Here is a 24,500-nt window from a genome sequence, read left to right as displayed (position 1 = left end):
TTCATCCTTAGATGTTACTTGATGTTTCCATATTTGTTTTTCCTTCAGGGGTGTCCTGATATAGAAGGATTTACTACACAATCCTGGGATGGTCAGCATTTAGGACTTCCTGTCTTCCTGTCTTTTGTTGTAACATCCATCAACGTCCAGTTTGTTTTGGTCATGTGACTCTAGTTGCGTAAAAAGTTGTTTCCATTACAGTTTTGAGCGATATACTAATTTTGCTACACCTGAAAAACCACCTCTTGAAAGCGCAAAAGCTATTTATGGAAAACTGAGACTTTTGGCAAAATTGTTGTTTTTCCATTAGGTACATTTTTATGCGTAAGTTCTAGTCATGCAATTTGAGGGTCAATGGAAAAAAGACTATTGATGCCATTGACACCATCAATGAGGATATGATACAGATGAATGGAAACAAATCCAGTCCTAATGGTCCCATATAGACGTGGATTAAATGAGGGAAAAAAATGTCAGTATGTACTTTCCACTTTGTAAAAATTTCCACAGATTTGTCTATTGATTTGTTTTGTAATAAATGTGTTAAATTGTAAAGGGACTTAATGGACACCCTTTATAACAGTTTTCAGCGTTTAGGGAACCAGGTAGAGGTCCAGGTAGAGGTCCAGATAGAAGTCCTTTAGAAGTCCGTTAGAAATGGACTCCATGGTCCATTTTGCATCTGAAACCTCCGGAGGACCACCAGGGCTCACATCCTGCTTGGTGCAGTTTATTTCTGTGTTTCCTTATTTTGTGTTTCTTATTTTAATCCTTCCCCCGACCCTTTTTCTAACCTCCACCAAATCCACTTTTCCACTGATGGTATCAACAGCCGTCATGTCGCTTCCACCGAGTCAGAGCAGAGAAACATCCCACACTATTTCCAGAACCGCCTTCGCTGAGGTTCCAGTTGAGCTAAAGAGAGACTAAAAGTGACATAAAATCTCACAGATCACAGAGTGGTTCATAGTTTTGTTTATAAAGTGTCAGAAAGTGATGTTCGTAAATGTCCTGCTCGGTCCAAAACCCAAAAATATTAACTTACTGAAACAGAAGAGGAAAGAAACCAGGCAATATTCCAATTAAAGAAGGTTTAGAATTAAAGATGATCAAAATAGTTGCCGGTTACTTTAGTAGTTGATGATTTATCAACTAATCAGTTGATTGTTACAGTTCTAAATAAGACAAACAAATGCTTTTCTAGTTTATCCTGTTTTTAGCTTTTCTTCAGCTTCCTTCTTTAAGTTGTTTTAGTTTTTAGATTTGTCCATCATACATCTGTATAAAAAGTAGAGCTGTGTATTGGCAAGAACCTGGTGATACGATACAAATCACAATACTAGGATCATGATACAATATATCACGATATATCATGATACTGTTAAAAAGGCCATTTTTTTGTTTGTTTCATTTTTTTGGAAGATTATTTCCTTGAAGAATTGAATTACGCCAGAATTATGCACAAACACTAAACACATTTTTATTTGATCAGAACAGGATCTAATGCTATATCACAAAATGTTTCTAATTCTCCTAGTTTCCAAAGGAACTACTCTGCATCTCAGACAGAAAAAAGTGCTTTTAGGATGCTTCAAATAACCATTATTTATTAAAACAGGGTTAAATAATAATAAATAAAATATAAACAATAAAGAAAACCAAGAAAGAAAAATGAACCTCCACCATATCTGCATTTGAATAAATACCTAAAAATATCGATACAGTACTTTTTAATTTTGATACAGTATCGTGAAATAAAAATATCGTGATATGTTGCAGAACTGATATTTTCTAACACCTGTAATAAAAAGCCTCTGGATCATGTTTAAAACCTAATTTGTCTTGAACATATTTTATCTGAATGAACAGTATTCCGGTGTACTGTTTAAAACTGACGCTGCAGTTGGATCCAGAATGATGTAACTGTGGTTTTATCGTCCACCTCCATGTGAGTCTATGTGAGCGCTGCTTCATTTCCACCCTGTTCTGACTCCGTTCACTGTTTTGTAGTGCTCCTCTCCTCGTCTCTGACTCCACTGACCCCGTCTGAAGTCAAATCTAGATAAATCCACACTCAGATGTGTTTTATGAGAACACTTTGCATCTGTTCGACTCACACTGCGACGCCTTCATCTGCTCATGTCCCAGAATATTTAAACGGAGGGAAAACAGACGAGTGCGTGCAGCGTTGTGAATGAAAAGTGTCTGCGTCGTCTGCAGCCACAGCACGGCCGAGCATGTGATGAATGTGTGCAGCTCATAACCCACTCAGTCCAGTGGCCAGCGTGGGATCGTATTCAATCTTCCACCACTCAGGTGAAATGCATCTGGGCCCCCCCACCGCTGTCGCTGTCCTCTGTTTCCCTCTGAATTTCATATTTGTTCCATTTCCCGTGGCGCCGGTTTTCTTGTATTTCTCAAGGGTGAGGCTATTTTGTTTTTCTCATTCTCTGCTGCTGTCAATCACACCCAGCTCTTACGTTCAAGGCCTCAGAATTTCACTGCAATCGGATTTCGAAGTGTGTTTACACTGACATACTGTATTTGGACAGTTTTTCACTTTTAGATTTTAAACATTTTACCTTGGAATACAGGATAAATCTAATTTGCTGTTTCGATTGCACACTTAATAATTACATAATTACAATGAAACTTGTTCTATTCTATTCTATTCTATTCTATTCTGGTCCATTGTATCTGGTCTATTCTATTCTATTCTATTCTATTCTATTGTATTCTGGTCTATTCTGTTCTATTCTATTCTGTTCTATTTTGTTGTATATCTATTCTGGTCTATTCTGTTTGATTCTGTTCTTTTTGATTCTATTCTATTCTGTTCTATTCTATTTTGTTCTATTCTGTTGTATTCTACTCTTGTCCATTCTATTCTATTCTATTCTATTCTGGTCTATTCTGTTTGATTTTGTTCTATTCTATTCTATTCTATTCTATTCTATTCTGGTCCATTGTATCTGGTCTATTCTATTCTATTCGATTGTATTCTGGTCTATTCTGTTCTATTCTATTCTGTTCTATGTTGTTGTATATCTATTCTGGTCTATTCTGTTTGATTCTGTTCTTTTTGATTCTGTTCTTTTCTATTCTATTTTGTTCTACTTTGTTCTATTCTATTCTGTTGTATATCTATTCTATTCTGGTCTATTCTGTTTGATTTTGTTCTATTCTATTCTATTCTATTCTGTTCTATTCTATTCTATTCTATTCTGTTGTATATCTATTCTATTCTATTCTATTCTATTCTATTCTATTCTGTTGTATATCTATTCTATTCTGGTCTATTCTGTTTGATTTTGTTCTATTCTATTCTAGAATGAGTATCCTGTCTGTTTGTTCTGATTCTATGTTCATACAAGTTCATACTGTAAAATGCACAGTTACTACTAATCACCCACATGACATCTGCGATCAGCGTGTGAAACTAATAATAATAAAGAACAGAACAAACTTCGACGTGATCACAGACCTGAGGGTGGTTGGATCTGATGGAAGTTCTGCTTCTGAACCTGTTTTCAGCTCGTCTGTACAGTTTGTGCTTTATTGTCTTATTTCTAAACTGAAATAAATGCTGCTGTTTCATCTTATAGAGGCTTGTGTATGCTCTAAAAACTACTGATTATGCTGCTCAAATTAAATTAAATATGCTTATTATCACTACTTATTATTCTTTTCTAATTTCACTGCCTTTTTAATTCATTTTCGCTTTGATTTAAAGAAACATGATGATGGGAAATGTTTGGAATTGAGTTGTAAAGATAAAACTCATATTGTGACCAAAGCAGAAGTGGATTTTCTATTTCTAAATTCAAGGTAAAAACTATCAAATGATTCAATAATTACTGCTACAGGAAAGACTGTCACATGATTTATATTGAGGCTGTTGATTGGGCAGGATTCTCATAAGCCATTGGCTGTGTGTGCATGTTAAATAAAATGTGATTGCAGCTAAGTATGATGGATGAGTGTGTGTTCACTGGGTTCGCTGAGCGTGTGCCAGGAAAAAAAAATCAATATGAGCAGGCGTCCAGATTGTGGTTTGCCCTTCATTCATTTGCCTTAGGCTTTACAAGGCCTGTTGAAGTGTGTTTAAGGCCTGAGGCAGACGTGACCCCAGGCATGTGAACCTCCACAAACCTCCTGTTTCATGTAGTTTATGTGCGCATTCTGTCCACGTATGCATCCTATTTTTAGTGCGGCTTACTCGTCCCAGTCTGTGCACAGGATCATAAGTGAGACTTTTAAATAGCATGACTACAGCCAGGTGAGGGCTTATTTTATTTTTCCGAGCCGTAAGCATCTGTTGGTTTTTTCACATTATCCTGGAGCACACTGTAAGACCGGATAAGTTGAGTTTACTTAAAAAATTTGGGGAAACCGGTTGCCTTAAAAAATGTAAGTAATGAGTAATGAAAACTTGAGTGTATTAAACTTAAATGCTTGATTTGAATGGAATTGCTATTTTAAATACAGCACACTAAATGCAAGTTAATTTAACTCGGAACTTGTTGAAATGTCAGTTGTTTTGTATAATCATTAGACTGAATATCATCAGTCCATTTTACTCAATTCCAAGTTGATTTAAATTAAAATCTTTTGAAATATTAATGGTTTTGTATAATTATTCAACTTAATACATTGTAGCGTGGATGGAAATAAGGCAGGAAGTTAGCTCAACGCAATTTGCCAGTACAGGAAGTGCTTTTAATTTAGTAAGGCATAAAGATTTACACTAAAGACAATCAGTCTTAGCTGAACAGTAAATCCATAGTTCTTCCTCTGGCTCTGACTCATGGTGCAGCTCTACAAAAATACAAAAACAAACACAAAAAGGCCAATAAACACTGACAAACACATTCTGTCCAAATTAACACTAACACCACAACCCCACTGAACCCCTGCACAGAAAAAGAACACATCTTCAACAACATGCCCAATACCCACAATGCAATGCACAGATAAAAAGGTGTGGTCATGACTAAAACTGAGTGATTTAAATCCATTCAACTTCAACTTTTTCGTACTTTGGACTATGTCTACAAATTAGTAGAATATACTGAACATTTTATAGTAATGGAATAAAACTGAAATCATTTAAGTACACTGTAATTAAAGCATTTTAGTAAATACAAAGTCCAGGTTTACAGTGCAGAGTTGCAACATTTAGATAGGGCTGTGTATCAGCAAGAACCTGGTGATACGATACAAATTATAATACTAAGATCACAGTACGATTTATCACAATATATCATGATACTGTTAAAAAGGCAATTTTTTGTTTAATTTTTTTAATTATTATTTCTTTGAAGAATGGAATTATACCAGAAATCTGCACAAATACTAAACACATTTTTATTTGATTTCAACAGGATCTAATGTTATATCACAAAATGTTCCTGTGTTCAAACTGAAATTCTGTTTTACAGACATTACAGTTTAAAATCCTGTTCAAATGTTTATATTCTATTAGTTCAGAACCAACATCAGAACAGTATTTTTGTCTCCACATAGGAACTAACATCTGCTTCTCAGACAGTACAAAGTGTTTTTAGGATGATTGAAATAACCATTATTTAATAAAACAGTGTTAAATAATAATAAATAAAATATAAACAAAAAACAAAACAAAAATGAACCTCTGCCATATCCACATTTGAATAAATACCTAAAAATATCGATACAGTACTTTTTAATATCAATGCAGTATTGTGAAATGAAATATTGTGATATATTGCAGAACCAATATTTTCTAACACCCCTAGTGAGGGCTTATTTTATTTTTCTGAGCTGTAAGCGTCTGTTGGTTTTTTCACATCATCCTGGAGAAGAGTCACAACATTTAGATATGGCTGTGTATTGGCAAGAATCTGGCGATACGATACAAATCACAATACTAGGATCATGATACGATATATCACAATATATCATGATACTGTAAAAAATCCAATTTCTTTGTTTCTTTTTTTTAAATGATTATTTCCTTGAAGAATTGAATTACAGCAGAAATATACACAAATACACACAAATACTAAACACATTTTTATTTGATCAGAACAGGATCTAATGTTATATCACAAAATGTTCCTGTGTTCAAACTGAAATTCTGTTTTACAGACATTACAGTTTAAGATCCTGTTCAAATGTTCATATTCTATTAGTTCAGAACTAACATCAGAACAGTATTTTTTTCCTACCAAAGGAACTAAACTTATTTAATAAGACACTCCTGTTTTGTCAACTGCAGGCTGTTTCAACTGTTGCTCTGTCTTTGCTCTATTCTTTACCCAGCGTATCTTCTTCATGTAAACTCACTGTTAATAATTGAAACCAGCCTTAGTTCTGAGTAAACACACAAAGCACTTGGTGAGAGAATTCCTCAGTTTTTTTCTGTGTTGAAAGGAGCCTCTTACCCTTTGTTTAAGTCGATGAATGATGCATTGTTTGTGTGTAGATAATGTGATTTCTCATTACCTTCAGCCCTGCGGGTGTTGCATCCACTGTGTCTGAGCCTTTAACTCCAAATCGACTGCACCGTTTGACAGGAAAATGTTATGGTTTATTCCATATCTACTCCAACATGGTCTGGATTCTATGGATTCTTCATCCTTTTGACACTTTTGTGATTATATTTTCTTGGAAATGTTGCATGACAGTATATTTTACCATAATCTAGTTCAGTTCAGTTTATTTCGAATATGCAACAAAACAAACAGAATTATCCTACTGTAGTGCCCAGAAATAAAACAGATTTAAAGAAAGCATGAAAACTTATACATATACATGAAAACAAAGTATGACTTCATTTGCATATTTGAAAATATTCATGTGCATATTTATGGGGTAATGTTGGTGTCCAAATATTTGTGTGGAAGACAGATTTGTGTGCATATTAGTCTATAGTTGTGCAAAAAGTAAATATGTGTAAACTGTTGAATGAGTTCAGTCGTACATTAAATGTATTGTGTGTATTTGATCAGAATTCCAAACAGGAAATCCAACTGTACGATTGTTCTCTCTCCATCATGAATCTGAATTCACCATTGTGACTCTACTGTTGTAAATCCGTCTCCACCTCACGACATTATTTCTGGAGCAGAGCATCCATGGATTCACAGACTGACCATGAGTTCAGGTTCCTTCTACAGCTGAACAGAACTATGGACTAATGGTTGGATGGGACCTGGTTTGGTTCAATGACTGTCGTCCACCTTGGACAGCGATCCTGCCTGATCTGGACCTGATCTGGACCTGATCTGGACCTGATCTGGAACCTGAACTCATGGTCAGTCTGTGAATTCATGGATCCTCTGCTCCAGAAATGTCTGTGAAGTGGAGACAGATTTCTGACAGTAGAGTCCTGTTGGTGAATTCAGATTCATAATGGAGAAAGAACAATCGTACAGTTGGATTTAAGTTTGGAATTCTGTCTAAACTTATTCATTCATATTCTGATCAAATACACACAATACATTTAATGTATGATTGAACTCATTCAACAGTTTACACACGTGTTTTTTTCACAACTAGGCCTACAGGCTCATATGGACACAGATCTGTATGATGCACATAAGTATTTGGACATCTTCCTAACCCCATACATGTTCATTTATTTGAGTGAAAACATATTTTCTTTCTTGAATCCTCAGTATTTGCTAATCATTCCTGGTCCCAGTTTTTAAACAGTATCATCAGATTTAGTTTTTACACTCATTAATTTTTTTTCTTATACGACCTGTTTTCACAAGTTTTATTATCACTGATAACTAAAACTAGAGCTCTACAAGGTTTTTCTTTCTGAAAATCATGAACAATAAATCCCAAAGTTTAAGTTTATTCCTGTTGAAGTCTTTCCTGCACAAACATTAAGCACTGGACCTGTTTATGTGTCATATTATACTAATGGTGAATGTGTGTCTCCAGTTTTATGACAGTTTGAGTTTGTCTTCAGTTGAGTCTGATCTCATGAAATCACATTGTTACTCCAGTTCTTATGGTTTTTGGTGTGTTATACGTACGTGTTTTCGTCCTTCTGTGTGTTACTGAAAGCTGTTTGATCACGTGTCAATTTACACCAAGATCTCCTGTTGACATAACCCTAACCCTAACCTTAATGTGGTGTGAACATACATGTGGAAAGTTTATAATGCGTACAGATAGCACGCCTATTAAAAGTGACGTGAATATTTACACAAGTCATGATATCCCTTTGCTTCATTTCATATATTGTACCATGGAAAATGTGTCCTAGTCACCCAGCTCTAAGTAAACTTATGACTTAAGCTATCTGTTAAAGTCCTTTTATTAACTGTAAACTATACAGAACAATGCACCACCAGGTAGAAGGATGAGAGTTCCAGGTAAAATAAGCTTTGTCTTAGTTTTCCAAAGTCTTTCATCTGAATCACATGGGACTTAATTAGTGTTGGATTTTAATCATATTTAATGTCATGAGTCTTTCATTTTTCACATTCTTTTAAATCAAGGCTTTGTCCAAAACCTGAATAAAATCTAAACTAAAAGTACTTTTGCGCAGACACAAAGGGATAACTAAGCTGATATTAAAATCCAAAGTGAACAAAGAGTGGATGTACCGGTGGAATTCCCCGTCCACATTAATACAGATATTTTATAAAACATTTGATCTTCTCAGCCACACAGAAAGAGCATTTTATATCACAGGAAAGGAGAGTTTTCCCTCCTTTTTCTGTGTATCTGTGTAGTAGAAGGAGGAAGAAGAAAGAAGGAGAAGGAGAGGAAGAAGAAGGAGTAGAAGGAGGAAAAAGAAAGGAGAAGAAGGAGGAGGAAGAAGAAAGGAGAAGGAGAGGAAGAGGAAAGAAGGAGGATAAGAAGGAGAAGAGATGAGAAAAAGACGGCATCCCATATGGGTTCACACATGTCCGTTGGTTTGGAATGAACATGTATCCGTGTGTTTCTATAGGATGTAAAGGTCACGCATCAGTGTTTGAGCTGCAGTCGATCACACACACACACACACACACACACGCACACACACACACACACGCACACACACTGATGCTGTGGTGAATCCTATCCAACATAAAGGATACAATAGTTCATTTCGTGTTGCCATGTGTACAGAGGGTCGTTAAAATGAAGGTCATGGAGACTGAAGAAATATACAGATATGATTAGTCTGCAGTCTGTGCTCAGGTGGTTCACTGACTCTAAAATGAACATTATTTCACAGGAGCTGTTGTCAAGGTGCTGTTTTGTCTTCGTCCTCATGAGTAATTACTTCAAACATCTTCTCGGACAAAACAAAGGGTCGGGTTCATTTATCATTTTATCTGTATCAGTGTCGACAACGTTTGTTCACAGTTTTGAGAAATTTTTATGTTTGAATCTTTGAGGAATTTTTAAAAACTGTTTTAAGAACTGTTCCTTTCCTTCTACTGGTCCATCTGTTGATGGTTTAGAACATGTAAATGGTTCCAGATATCAGTCTAGTTCCTATTGGTCACTGATAGAAGTCAGATATGGACTGTGATTGGATGAGTTCAGTTCTCCTCCAGTGAAAGTCCCACCCACTTCTATAGTTATATTGATGTGTATCCAGAACCACAGGACTACAACACAGAACAGAACCAGGACTGGAACATAGAACAGAACCAAACCACCTCACACATCCACCTGGTTCTGATCCACATAGAACAGACACTGATGTACAACACGGCTCCAACAGGGTCTTAAAAAGTCTTGAATTTACACATCTGCATATACCTTAAAGCTGCATATGACTTTTGTCACCAGTTTTCCATCAAATCTGTCAAAACTCTGTCATATCCTCAGTTTCATGAATCCGTAAGTGTTTCCCCGATTACTCACCTGAATCTCTTCCCTCATGGTGAACAGTTTCGTAGTGTACTCCACCATAAACAAACAATTTCTTTACAAACAGAGCTGGGAGGAAACTGGGGCATTTGCAGAAATTTGTCATGGCGTTAATTGTGGGAAGTGGAGCTCCGCACAGCTGCAGTAGTAAGAGTCAATGAAGCCGTTTCCATGTTTGTTTCGGCTGTAGCCATAGTACAACTGCGTGGAGCTCCACTTCCCACAATGCACATTGTGACAAATTTCCGTAAATACCCTAGTTACCTACCGACTCTGTTTGTAAACACGTGGACTGTTTATAGAGGGTATGCACGTGACGTCACCGCTAGCAGAAGTCACTGTGGTTCCGTCCACTGAGTGGCAGAAAGAGGGAGATGAGTAGCGGCTTTGGCTTGAATACTGCGAAAACTTCAGAACAATCTAAAAAATGGGGCAGAGCTGTTGTGCCATTGATCGCACAAATAGGTTTAAAAAGCACTCGGAGCTATCATTTTAGCAGCGACCTAAAGCCAAAGACAGAAGAAGCAGATGGGTCACTGCAGTTCGTAGAAATAACTGGAATCCAGACAACGAAACCTGGATTTGTGATTGGCATTTCGTGTCAGGTAACGTTAATTTATGCTGTGTTCTTGCATAAAATCATACCTTAAATTACATATGGTTTTGGCTAACATTACTTCTTCGTAAAGCTCTTATTATTAGCATCTGTCATTTAGTTCTAGATTTCATACCTGAATCGTTTGTGTCTTCAGTTGTGTGATTCTGAACCTTGTGCTCCACATAATTTGTGAACTAGCTTAAACTGAGGCTAACCTAGTTTTCCAAATAAGGGGCTACTCTAGCACAAAGCTGTTGGATCTGTGTTGTATCAAGTATTTGATGTGAACTCTCCTTAAATCTCCACAGTACCAGTAGATCATCCACTCACTTGGGTCAGTACTAAGGGTTCAACTCCAGTAAATCAGTAGTGAACTGTGAGCACTACTGCTGGGCCTTTACCGCTGAAATCACCGCCAAGAAAATCCGTCTGCACTGACACAAAACCTCCAAAACAATAGTATGTTGAATTAAAGCACTCACCAGCTGGAATCCTCTAATTAACCATGACCAAGATGTCAACAACGCTGTGTCTTTTGTATGCTTTCAGCCTTTGCATTGGGGATTTTCCCGGCGTTGAAATCAGGTTCATTTAAATGTCAGGATACATGATTTCCGGCCACATATCAATGTTCGTAGACCACTTGTTGTTTGGTAGCTTGTATGGATCCATGTTCAGTCCAGTTGTCTTTAATTTCATGTTATATTCCACATTTTTCCTGGTCTCGCTGTAGTTACTGCTATACTCCACCATGTTGAGCCAGTTTGTTTTTGCCACTCAGTCTGACTGAGAGGGGCGTGGCCCAGGGGGGAAGTGACGTATGTACATTCCCTCTATAGTGGAATACACTAAGAAACTGTTCACCATGAGGGAAGAGATTCAGGTGAGTAATCAGGGAAACACTTACAGATTCATGATACTGAGGATATGACTGAGGTTTGACAGATTTGATGGAAAATTGGTGACAAAAGTCATACGCAGCTTTAAAAAGTCTTTAAAGGTGTTAAATCTGATCTGGTTGGTCTTAGTTCTGTTTCCATGAACTTGTTCAGTGTGTTGTGTTTAAATGTGTCTGTTAAATGTCCAAGTTGTAACATTAGTCAACTCAGCTCTTCAGTTACATTGAAATTAGGAACCAGTTACTGTTAACTTTGTAACCTCCGATAAGAAATGATCACAGAAGTCAAAATTAAGCATGAGGAAGTACAAATGTAACAAGAGAAGCACTCAGAGAGCGCAGACCTCCACCAAGACAGATCTGACCCCCAGTTACCACCAAAATGTAATCATTTCTTCCTTGTGCCAGTATCAACATTTCCTGAAAATTTCGTGAAAATCCATCCTTAACTTTTTGAGTTATCCTGCTAACAAACAAACACGCAAACAAACACACACGCAAACACACAAAGCAAAGTGATCACAATACCTCCTGGTGGAGGTAATAATACCTGGTTCAAGAAAACATCGTTCTCGACATGGTTGACATGAGTTTTCCTAAATTCTAGAGGTCACAAATTTTTGCTGGTGTGGCCGTGAAATAGGCATCAAATTCTGTTCTAAGTAGACTTAAAAAGGTCTTAAAAAGTCTTAAACTGAACTTGTACAAATGTGCAGGAACCCTGTGCAGGGACATTGGAACTATTTTTTGGTAAAATGAACAGTTTGAGTTTCCCAAATCTGCGTTTTTGTCTGTAAAATCTCCTGGACTCTCCTCCCAGCTGATGCAAAGCCCCTCATTAAACGGTGGGTGAACGCTGCCCTCGTTCATGGAGGATTTTACACTACATTACCTCATCATTATCATTACACAGACATTCTTCCACTGCTGCGGTGGAGGCTGAGGAGGAAACTCCGAGCACTCAGACTGAAGACAGTGAGTCACAGCCTCGGTTTCAGACCTTGGCACAAGAGCGGAACGCCAACTTATCAATAAGAGGCTGCAGAGTGCCAGCTCCGAACTTTACTTCCCAACTCAGTTTTTATATCAATTATTTAGGAAAGGTCTGTGATTCGACTGAAACTCTGGCAGCTGAGTTTCAGAAAAGGCCAAGTGGGGTAATGACAGGAGCCAGCGTCGAACCAATGACGTATTCTGTGAAAGTTGACTTACATTACAATTAGGGGTGTAAGAAAATATCGGTTCTGCAATATATCACGATATTTCATTTCACAATACTGTGTCGATATTTTTAGGTATTTATTCAAATGCAGATATTGTGGAGGTTCATTTTTGGGTTTTTTGGTTTTTGTTTTTTGTTTATATTTTATTATCATTTAACACCCTTTTATTAAATAATGATAGTTCCTTTGTTGGGATTGAACTAAAATACTGTTCTGATGTTAGTTCTGAACTAATAGAATATGAACATTTGAACAGGATGTTAAACTGTAATGTCTGTAAAATAGAATTTCAGTTTGAACACAGGAATATTTTGTGATATAACATTAGGTCCTGTTGGGATCAAATAAAAATGTGTTTAGTATTTGTGCAGATTTCAGGTGTAATTCCATTCTTCCAGGAAACAATCTTAAAAAAAAAAAAAAGAAACAAAACCAATAAAAAAAATTGCCTTTTTAACTTTTTGTATTGTGATATATTGTGACATATTGTATCGTGATCCTAGTATTGTGATTTGTATCATACTGCCAGATTTTTGCCAATACACAGCCCTAATTACAATGTGAAGGTGTTGAAAGGTTCGTCTGCAGCCTCTGCAGAGTTTGAGGACACCACAGGGTAATTAACACCTCATGCATTATTATTGTTATAAACATGTATTTATTGAGATTTTCTCTGTTAACCAATACAAGTTACAAACAAACAAGAAGGAACATAGAGTATATATATATATGTAAAGGGAAGAAAAAAAAAAAAAGATTAAATAAATAATATATATGAGTTTGTCGTCCATCCAGTCATCTACAGGTACGTAGACCTTCCTGCTAATCTGATCTCCATGTTTGAAGAGACTGTAGTGATAATTCTATAGATTTACTTACAAAACATTTATATAAAATTGAAATCTGTCCTTCAGAATATGAAAACTTCAAAGTATGATCCTCAAGTGTGGACGGGGGGTGGTGGATGTCGGGCTATTTTTATTGTTTGGAAAGAATAAAGCTCCTAAACTGAAAGTATTTGAAAAACCCCTCAAAAAGTAGAACCAGTGACCTGAGTCTGTGGTTCATGGAGTGGATTAAAGTTTATTGTATGGTGTCCTTGAGTGCCAAGAAAGGCGCCTATAAATAAAATGTATTATTATTATTATTAAAGTGTCATCCAGGTAATAACCAATCCCCTCTTGACTCCGCGTTTACACAGTATTTTTAATGTGTTCTCTTTTGGATTGAGATCAGTCGACCCCTCGTTAACATATTTATTTCTTTTTGTTGATTATAAATTTTGGTAACACATGAGTAAATATGAACCTTCAGACTGATAAAGACAAATTAGCACCTCAGCGATTAGCCAGAGCCTGGATATGCTTTATAGTGTTTTAAGTAAACCCATTTGTCATTAAGCACCGCCTCCTTTTTTCCAGGTGGTGGACAGGTTCTGTTCTTTGGTGTTATCGTCTAAAAGTCGGTCACAGTGAATGTTAGCAGAGCGTATGGGGGGGGGGTTTGAGGGCTTAGAGCTCCATGACAGCGTTCTATCATCAGGTCCAGGTCGGCCATCGTAGAAGAAACGGAACTGAACTCATCATGTGTTGATCGTCCTCGTCCTCAGGGATTCTGTCAGAACAGATCTTATTTCACCAAGGTTATGATTCCAAGTCGGTCACCTTGATTTGCACGGACGCCTGTGGACGTTTCACCAGTTAGAGGTTAATCCTAGAGTTCGAGGTTACGTTCTCCTAATTCGTCCTTGTGTTGATCTGTTTTCTTGACTTTAATTCCTCAGTAGTCTCTTTTCCATTGACCCTCAAATTGTGTGAACGTAACTTAAGAATTTGCCTAATGGAAAAACCACAATTTCTCCAAAACTCCCATTTTTCGATTAAAGGTTTTTGCGCAAGAGGTGGTTTTTCAGGTGTAGTGCAAATGGTATATCACACAAAACTGCAATGGAAAGACCTTTTTACGCAATTAGTCACGTGAATTAAAAAAAAAACAAACATGTTGACAGACGTTACAACAAGTGAAAAAGCGTTTTAAAAGAAATGTATGTGTGGACACACCAGGAAAGGAATCTTTTTTTTTTTTTTAATTTAGTAGGAGAGAGAGGGGTAGTATATAATAATAATGAATATATCTGTAAATCAACATTATATTTACATTTGTTACCATGTTTATGGAATGACTTCTCGTGTCATCTTGTGATAATCAGTAAATCATTTGTGATTTAATGGAAAAACCGACATTATGCACTTCTCTTTTTTTGACATTTAGTAAATATCAGTAAAGTTTTGCGCAGATGTCCAATGAAAGGCAGTTAGTGATACCTCCAAGGGTTGTTCATCTGTCCTTTGAGTTCACGTCCTTTCTAAATGAACTCAGCTTGTTCTTTTTCTTGTAACAACAAATGGATGCCTTGAACTCAGAGTGTATGTTAGCCAGCTAGTACCAGCTAGTACCAACTAGTACCAGCTAGTACCAGCTAGCTTCATCATTAATGAGTTTGTTGATGCTAGGTGCATTAGCATTAGCTTCATTGTCATAGTCCGTGGTGGTTTTCTGTCTTGCTTTAACTTTATCTTTAGTATTTCCTGAAGACACTTTATGCATATTGACTTCCACAGTCCACTCGGGTCCGGCTCATATTTATCTAAACCCACTTTTCTTAGTCTGTGGTTCATTTCTTTGTGTATTTGGACCCTAATAGTTCATGCAGTTTGAACTGGAACCCTCCAGCTGCTGCAAAACTATCTTTAGATTCATTTGGACAAAAATCTAGTGGATTTTTCCAACCTGTTTGAATTCCTTCTTAATTAGTTGCGTCTCTAACTCGTTCTGTCTCCACATTTGCTCATATCAGGTCCAGACTTCAGACCAACATTTCTCCAGTATTTCTCCATAATTGTTGGCGGCAGCGGTTGGAGTCCAAACTGAAAATATGTCCAAACTTGGAGCCCGTTACCTCAAATGTTCAGGTGTTGGTTGAATGGAACAGAGCAGCACAGCTGACAACCTGGAGGGGGCGGGGCCTGAAGTGGCTCATGTGCATTTAAAGGGCCAGCGCTCCAAACCACCTTTCTGGTGTCATTACTCGGAGGTATGGTTGAAGATGGACCTGTGGAGTTGAATGAATGAAGAATTCAGAGCCAAGCAGAGCATTTACAGTTTATGGAGACCACAGGGAAATGTGGGAAAAGGAAGAAGAACATCTAAAAAAGACAAATATCACTGCTTTAAACCATAATTTACTGTGAATTATGCATTCATTCAGTCATACATTTATTAAAAAGAACTTTTCTACTTCACACAACTGGTACAATCTCAACAGTCAAAGTCTGGGGAAAAAAATATCAGTTTTGAAAAAGTCTTGAATTTGTATTTGGATAAAGGGCAGACACTCTGTGACAGTCTGAGTGAACGTATCCAGGTGGAAAAACCCTAAACCTCACAGCTTCATGAACATCTGACACTCATGCATGAACAGTTCCGTTCACTGTGACCTGTTCACCATGGTGTTTTCTGTAGTAGTTTTTGTTTCTGTATCAGTAGATAAATTATGTAAACTACATATTGCGTTTTACCTGACACACACAGGGGCACAGGGATGTTTGACGGTTGTGGAAGTGGGTTTTTCTGAAGCCTCAACTCTGAGTCATCCCCATCAGACCTCAAACGGAAAGTACAGAAGCAAAGACGACAAACCCTTTTCTTTTTGATAACAGCTTTCAGTCCAACACTGTGGAAATAAATGGAACAGTGAGTAAAAAGCAGAGTGGTGGAAGTGGTCAGGTTGGCTAATGTTGCACCAGCCCGTTGATGGATCAGGTTGCTGGAACGCAGACGATGTCAAACACAGGTTCCACATTCAGACCAATACGATCTGAAACAGGCCGGACAAGTAAAAGAATAACCGTTAAATAATGTCAACTCCAAACTTTTGTCTGTGTTTTAGGATGAAAAAAGTCAAATTACATTAAGGAAAATGTTTACTTCTACAAATTATCCTTTAAAAAAATCTGAATAACATGAACAATCATAAAAAAACTGAAATTTCTTAAGAAAATTAAGTACAATTTTACCAATATTCTGCCTCAGTTTATCATTTCTATGTCATTATAACGTACAGATACAGTGGATCTACAAATACACACATTTAATAACAGAATATTAATACAATTACACTGATTTATATGCAGACAGTTCATGATGTTCACATTTTTTCAGGTTGTTCACATTTTTTGCGAAAAGATAGTTTGTAAATGTCAGTATTTTCATGTATTTTTATTTTTACTCAAAAAACATTTTGAATAGTTTCTAGGTTATTAATGACAGTATTGTACTGGTTCTGATCCTCTTTAGATCATATTGGTTTGAATGTGAAACCTGAACCTGTTGATTGTCCAAATCCTTTTAGTTCAGGCTCCACATACAGACCAATATGATCTAAAGTAAAATAATAACATAATAACCTATAAATATTGACAACTACACATTTTCGTCTTGAAAAATTACATGAAAAAAATATGAGCAAATGAAAAAAATAACATTAAACTATGAAAATGTTTACATTTACAAATGATCCTTTCACAATAAAATGCAAATAAATACATAAATAAAAACAAATATGAGCAACCTGAAATGTGTAATTGTACCAATATTCTGTCTGTTTTTAAATGTTTGGTGAATTTGTAGATCCACTGGGATCTGTATGTGTGTTAATAAGATGAGATGTAACATTGTACAAATTGTTCTTATTTTAGTTCCAAACTCCAAAACTTTAACAATATTCTGTCTGTTACCACATGTTTGTGTAACACTGAGTGTAATACACATTATTAATAATAAGCTGAGGCATAATATTGTTAAAATTGCACATTTTTTTCTAATAAAATTTCAAGTGTTTCAGATTATTTACATCTTTTTTGTAAAATGTAAATATTTTCATAATTTAATGTTTTGTTTTGTTTTGTTACCTCCGCCAAGGAGGTTATGTTTTTGCCAGGGTTTGTTTGTTTGTTTGTCTGTCTGTCTGTCTGTTTGTCTGTCCGTTAGTGTGCAACATAACTCAAAAAGTTATGGACAGATTTTGATGAGATTTTCAGGGTTTGTTGGAAATGGGATAAGGAAGACATGATTAAATTTTGGTGGTGATCGGGCGTGGGGGGGCCCACGGGGGGGGCGCAGACCAGAAAATTTCATCAAAATCTGTCCATAACTTTTTGAGTTATGTTGCACACTAACGGACAGACAGACAGACAGACAGACAGACAAACAAACAAACCCTGGCAAAAACATAACCTCCTTGGCGTGGGGGGGCCCACGGGGGGGGCCACTGATCAGCCTTGGTGGAGGTCTGCGCTCTCCGAGTGCTTCTAGTTTTTTTTGGCACTTAAACAGAAAAACTTGGAGTTGTCATTATTTAGAGGTTATTATGTCATTATTTTCCTGGTTCTGATCCACTTTATCTCATATGGGTCTGAATGTGGAACCTGAACTAACTCTTGGTTGTTAAAACTGTATTTTCAGTGTAAATCTTTTTAAGTTTTTCACATATTGATCCTCTGGGCCAGATTGGACCCTTCGGTGGGCTGGTTTTGGCCCACAGGCCGTGTGTTTAACCCCTGTTACAACCAAGGTTATTATCATTAATGAAAACTAACGAAATGACGAAAACTAGAATTGAAAAAACATTTTTGTTTACTGAAATAAATAAAAACTAGAAGCACTTGGAGAGCGCAGACCTCCACCAAGGCTGATCAGTGACCCCCCCCCGTGGGCCCCCCCACGCCAAGGAGGTTATGTTTTTGCCAGGGTTTGTTTGTCTGTCTGTCTGTCTGTCTGTCTGTCCGTTAGTGTGCAACATAACTCAAAAAGTTATGGACAGATTTTGATGAAATTTTCTGGTCTGCGCCCCCCCCACGTGGGCCCCCCCACCCCGATCACCACCAAAATTTAATAATTTCTTCCTTATCCCATTTCCAACAAACCCTGAAAATTTCATCAAAATCTGTCCATAACTTTTTGAGTTATGTTGCACACTAACGGACAGACAAACAGACAGACAGACAAACAAACCCTGGCAAAAACATAACCTCCTTGGCGTGGGGGGGCCCACGGGGGGGGCCACTGTTCAGCTTTGGCGGAGGTCTGCGCTCTCCGAGTGCTTCTAGTTAATATTTTATTTAGAGGTCCTAAATTGTGGAACAATCTAGACATGTCTTTAAAGTCTATATTGTCATTTACATCTTTCAAAAACTCACTGAAAAAACATCTCCTGTCCTGACTTTTTCACTGTTTTCTATATTGTTAATTGTTGTTTAATTATTGTTTTCTTATGTTTGTACATTCTATTTTTTTTTTTATTTTATAATAGATGATGGGAGTGGAACTCTGTACAAGCCCTTTGGGCTTCGTTCCCTCCCTGCACTGTTTTTTTATTGTGCTAAATAAATAAATACAATACAAATAGGAAATACAATACAATACAATACGAAACCGATTTATTTCGCTCTAGCAATTATAGTAGCGGCACCATGTGACACTTGACGGTCCGTCACTTGTGGTTTCCAGTCGTCTTCTGGTCCCCACTCTACCTGGAAACATGGAGACTAAAGTTGGGAGAAAGCAGCAGAGTCCTGTCTGGGATTTATTTGAATACGACAGAGAAGATAAGAAAAGATATGACAAAACTAAAATTAATACTAAACTAAACTAAAACTGAGCATTTAGAATAAAATGAAAACTAATAAAAACTAGCAAAGCTGCTCTAAAAACTAATTAAAACTAACTGAATTAGAGAAAAAAAACGTCAAAACTAAATTAAACTAAACCATAATGAAAAATCCAAAACTATTAGAACCTTGGTTCCAACATGCTGGTAAAGTGTTTCCAACCTGATTGTGAACATGTTTAAGTTCACTTTTACTGTCAAATGGCTCCACATACTTGAGCGTTGACGGACTCAGAGGGGCCAGATGGGACCCCCAGAGGACGTGCCCTTTTAATGTCACACCGAACTGGAGCCGGAGGAAGCCGTGGAGTGGAGCGTGGGCTGGTTCGCAGGGAGCCGAGCTTGGGAAAGCCGGCCTAAATCTCCACCCTACTTGGTATGCATGCCTGCGCTCGCTGCCTGTGTGTCGAGCAGGAGGAAGGCACAATTTGTCACCCAGCTCAGGAAATTATTCAGAATTAGTCAGACACGTTCTGATATCCTGGGATGCACCTGTCACTTATATGACATATTTACATCCAGGATTTAAAGGGGAGCACAAAAATACACCAAATATGTTTCCAAATGAAGTTCTATTGAATCCAGACAGGCCCCGCAGTAAAAATAATTGGGGAATAAAGATGGTATTACAGCCAAAAGTTTTCGCAGAACATTACCATTTTAAGAACACTTGTTGACCATAATCTGTATAAATTCTGCAAATAATCCTTAAATGCGTTGGACGGCCCACACATTTGGCAGATCTTCATGATATGTGAGCTATTTGCATGATTGCAGTGTCAACAGTGAGGTCCAGGCAACATCTATGAATATTTATGAGGCTGTCTTCAGTGCATAATTGTCAAGGTAACCTCACAGCCAGGCTGGTGCATTTATTCTTAGATGTTCCTTTAAATACCTGTGTTTATGTTCCACAGGAGTGTAGGATGGAAAAGTGGGGACGGAAGGTGCAGCTCAATAAATTATAGGTGAGTAATATATTCGACAAAGGCAGCGACACTTAAAAATAACATGTTCTGTGTGTGATCGCACCGACGAAGAGGAGGAAGAGGTCATGGAGCGGAGCAGCCGCCTTCCTCCTCTGTTTTTGTGAAACTGCCAAGATTTTCTTTTCCCGTCAAAGTGTTTTTGATTTATTTTTCAAAGTGAAAATCTGTCCTGGTATGACAGACCAATCCTCCTGGACAATAGAGGCAGACGCCACCGTCCGCCACACCATCAAAAGGAGCGTGTGCTCCTTCAGCCGATAATCAGAGCCAGGGCGGCGCCCAGGGGGAACGTCTGGCGATAACCACCCATTTTCTGCTTCAAAGCTGTTATCGCTCTGAAGTCAAACACATTTGGATGGAAAAGCCACAGAATCGGAGCCTGTTCAGTCCACCTCCGTCTGCCTTTTACTGCGGCTCCTGTCACTTGATTACGGAGCTCCTCAGATGAGTGTTGTTGTCCCCAGATAATTCACACCATTTACTTGAGGTTTTTGGTCTATTATAATGTTTTGTGTAACAGAGTGGTAATTCTGCTGCTTTTTCCAGGACTTAAGGGAAATATAAGTCTGTTTAATGTTCAATGATGGTGTTGTTATGCAGATACTTATGGCTTTGCACAGACTGATGTTCTTATCACTGCCTGTTTATTTACTGTAAACACAAGTAAATAACATCACAGTTTGGTGTTTATCACTTCAGATCAGTGTCCACGTGGTTCATCAGTAAAACAGAACCAGGGTTAGGGTTAAGGTTAGGGTTTCAGCCCGGGACTTTCCTGTCCTAACCGGCCCACTTGTTCCATGGAGGAGGAATTTGATTGACTGATTGATTGATGTATTTATTTGGAGTATTAAAGTCAAAACAAAACACAGAACATTAAGACATAAGACATATAATACATATTTGAAAAGGAGTGAGAAGAAGCATAACTTAACCTTCCTAGTCTAAACATATCTATACTCTGATGCCTGACACTTATTGTTAAATAATTTTGTCTCTGGGTTTATATTATTATGAAGAAATATAATTTATATAAACACATAATACAATAACCATATATATGTTCATGTGAACGCTGTAAGGGACCCCTAATAACAACATCATGTGTTCTTCTGATCGACCTGCTGCCACCGCAGGAACATGTGGGTTCTGGAAAGGCCTCCTGATCCACAAACATCATGCATTCTTACGTTGTTCATAAGGCATTTGTTAGTGCGCCCTGTGGAGGGGGGTTTCGTACTGCATTCGTAGAAAATCTTGGACAAGATCACTCACCTGGATACGAACTTCGGAACGCTTCACGAACACTCCATGAACACTCCATTCTTATAAGTCCACCTTGAGAAGGTCGTACAAAATGGTCCATAAATTGTTTGCACAGTGTTCGTAGCCATTCGTAACAGAATTTGTGACTGAGGCTTAAAGGTGCGGGAGACTTTTGTGACCAATTTTTCATCAAATCTGTCAAACCTCAGTTATATCCTCAGTGTCATGAATCTGTAAGTCTGTCTGTCATTGCTCACCTGAATCCCTTCCCTCACAGTGAACAGTTTCTTAGTTCCATCCACCAGAAACAAACCATATGTTTACAAACAGAGCCAGGAGGGAACTAGGGCATCTTCGGAAAGGGAGGTTCGTGCAGCCTCCTGACAGTGGCAGCGCAACCATATGGTATTATATGGATGAAACAAACACGACGTGGAAACAGCTGAAACGTGGGAAAGGCTGGAGGAATATGCATAGAGGGAAGGGAGCTCCTGGCGTTTCCGTGTCGTGTCTGTTCCAGCTGCCGCTGTCAGGCAGCCGTGCAAACCTACGTTTCCCACAATGCATGTCAAGACAAAATTCCTCAGATGCCCAAGTTCCCTCCTGGCTCTGTTTGTAAACACATGGTTTGTTTGTGGTGGATGGCACTAAGAAACTGTTCACCGTAATGCAAGAGATTCAGGTGAGTAATGACAGACTTACAGATTCATGACACTGAGGGTTTGACAGATTTGATGAAAAATTGGTCACGAAAGTCTCCCACACCTTTAAGACAGAGTGACTTACTCTGAACATGCAATGAAATTTAGCATATATGTGAACAAGTAAAACAGAAGTAATACGAAAATCAACAATCAAGACAATCTGAGAAAGAAAGGCCAGTTTAATCTGAAGTGGGCCAGACCAGTAAAATAATAGCATGATAGCCAATAAATAATGACAACTCCAAGTTGTGTTAGAAAAATAACATTCAATTATGCCAATATTTACATTTACAAACTATCCAAACAAAAAGGATGTGAATAATCTGAAAAAAATTTAATTTAAGAAATGTAAGTACAGTTTTATCACTATTCTGCCTTGACTTATCATTTATACTTGTGTATTACAGGTCTGATTTTACAAAGGCACAAAACATTCAGTAACAGGCAGAATATTGTTAAAATTGCACTTAATTTACTTCAGACATTTCAGGTTATTCACATTTTATTGTTAAAGGATAGTTTGTTAATGTAAACATTTTCATAATTTAATGTTTTTTGCACTAAATGAAAGAGAAAAAAATGGTGTTGTCATTATTTATATATTAAATATTATGATATTTTTTAGTTTGATGCCCTAACTTGCACTCTCCAAATTCATCCCAGGGCCCGGATTGGAATCTTCGGCGGGCCGGTTTTGGCCCCCGGGCCACATGTTTGACACCTGTGCACTAACCTTTAGAGTAGGGCTGAGAGAGGAGGTGAAAAATGGGATGAATACCCGTCGCTATTGATTAATTAATGTCAGAGCATTACACCTTTACAGTTTAAAGGCAGATTTTTCATCCACAGATTATTTGTTGGTTTTAAGTCGAACCCTCCAAAGCCACAAACATGACTCAGTTAGTGCGACCGACGCCAGGAGCTTTTACAGACTTAACGACAAACCGTGGAAGCAGCGTTTTAAATCCGACCCTCCGACACGCTCTCATGTTAAGCACTGACGTCTGTGTACATGCATAAATAGAAACTGGAGCTGATCTGCAGAAGGACCGGGAAGTGAAGGGACGTCCTCCGGCCTGTGGACACCCCTGGACACCATGTGGAAATGACAGTCTGATGGTGTGGTGAAACGCAGCCTCCTGATTGGCTCCATTCCCACAGTGGCTGATTATGGCACACTTTAATAATTTGACTTTGGAAGTAACCTTGGAGCAAATCCATCTGCACTTGTGTGTGTTTTTTATGGAACTGTTGTAATCCAGAGCCTGTGATTGACATGAAAATCTACAGAGCAATAATGTGATTATATTGTACAAGTTTTCTGCACTGAAATTGCTTTGCCTTTAGAACATAATGGAGACTATTTTCAGTCTGTAGAGCAGACTTATCATCAGGACGACGTGTTCCGCCGCCGCCTCAGCCCAGTTCAGGCTGGATTTATCACACGAATGATAAACAAAACATGGAGATACGTTTAAGTTAAAGTCATGATTAATTAATTTATGGCCTCAGCATAAAAAACAGATTAGTCCTTTTCATCTTCAGTGCTTAAAGCCATGGTAGTTTTATTTACCAATTAACCCTTAAAGACCCAAACATCTGCCTTTAACCCTTACAGACCCAAACGTGCTCCTTTAACCCTTACAGACCCAAACGTGCTCCTTTAACCTAAACCATCTACTGATCTAAACTGTTTAATACCTGTTGATCCACTAATCCTATCAATCCATATCAATAATTGGTGTCAAATACAGTTCTTCATCTTTTCATGGTCATCAGATATGACCATATTTAGACGTTCAGAGGCTCCTTAGTTACCATGGAAACACCATCATCTTCTCCAACACTGATTCACCAGTAAAACCCATGGAGTTGGATCAATGACAGTGGATGGACACACTGGGTTTATGTTCAACAAATTAATAAAATGAATAAAAATTTTTTACAAAATCCTAAATAACATGAAAAGATAAGCAAAAATTGTAAACAAAAGAAAATAAAAATGACTAAAAAAAGCAACAAAATGAACAAAAACAGCGAAAGTGATAAATAAAATTAACAAAATGAACAAAACTAAGCAACAAAAGCAAAATGAGCAAAAAACTGAATGAAATTGAAGAAAAAAAAATAAACCCATGGAGTTGGATCAGTGACAGTGGATGGACACACTGGGTTTATGTTCAGTTAATGACAGATTGGACTGAAAAAGACACAGTTTATTCAGTTTG

This window comes from Sphaeramia orbicularis, chromosome 15, assembly GCF_902148855.1.
Source record: "Sphaeramia orbicularis chromosome 15, fSphaOr1.1, whole genome shotgun sequence".
Classification (NCBI taxonomy): Eukaryota; Metazoa; Chordata; class Actinopteri; order Kurtiformes; family Apogonidae; genus Sphaeramia; species Sphaeramia orbicularis.
Note: the sequence above shows the minus strand (reverse complement) of the source record.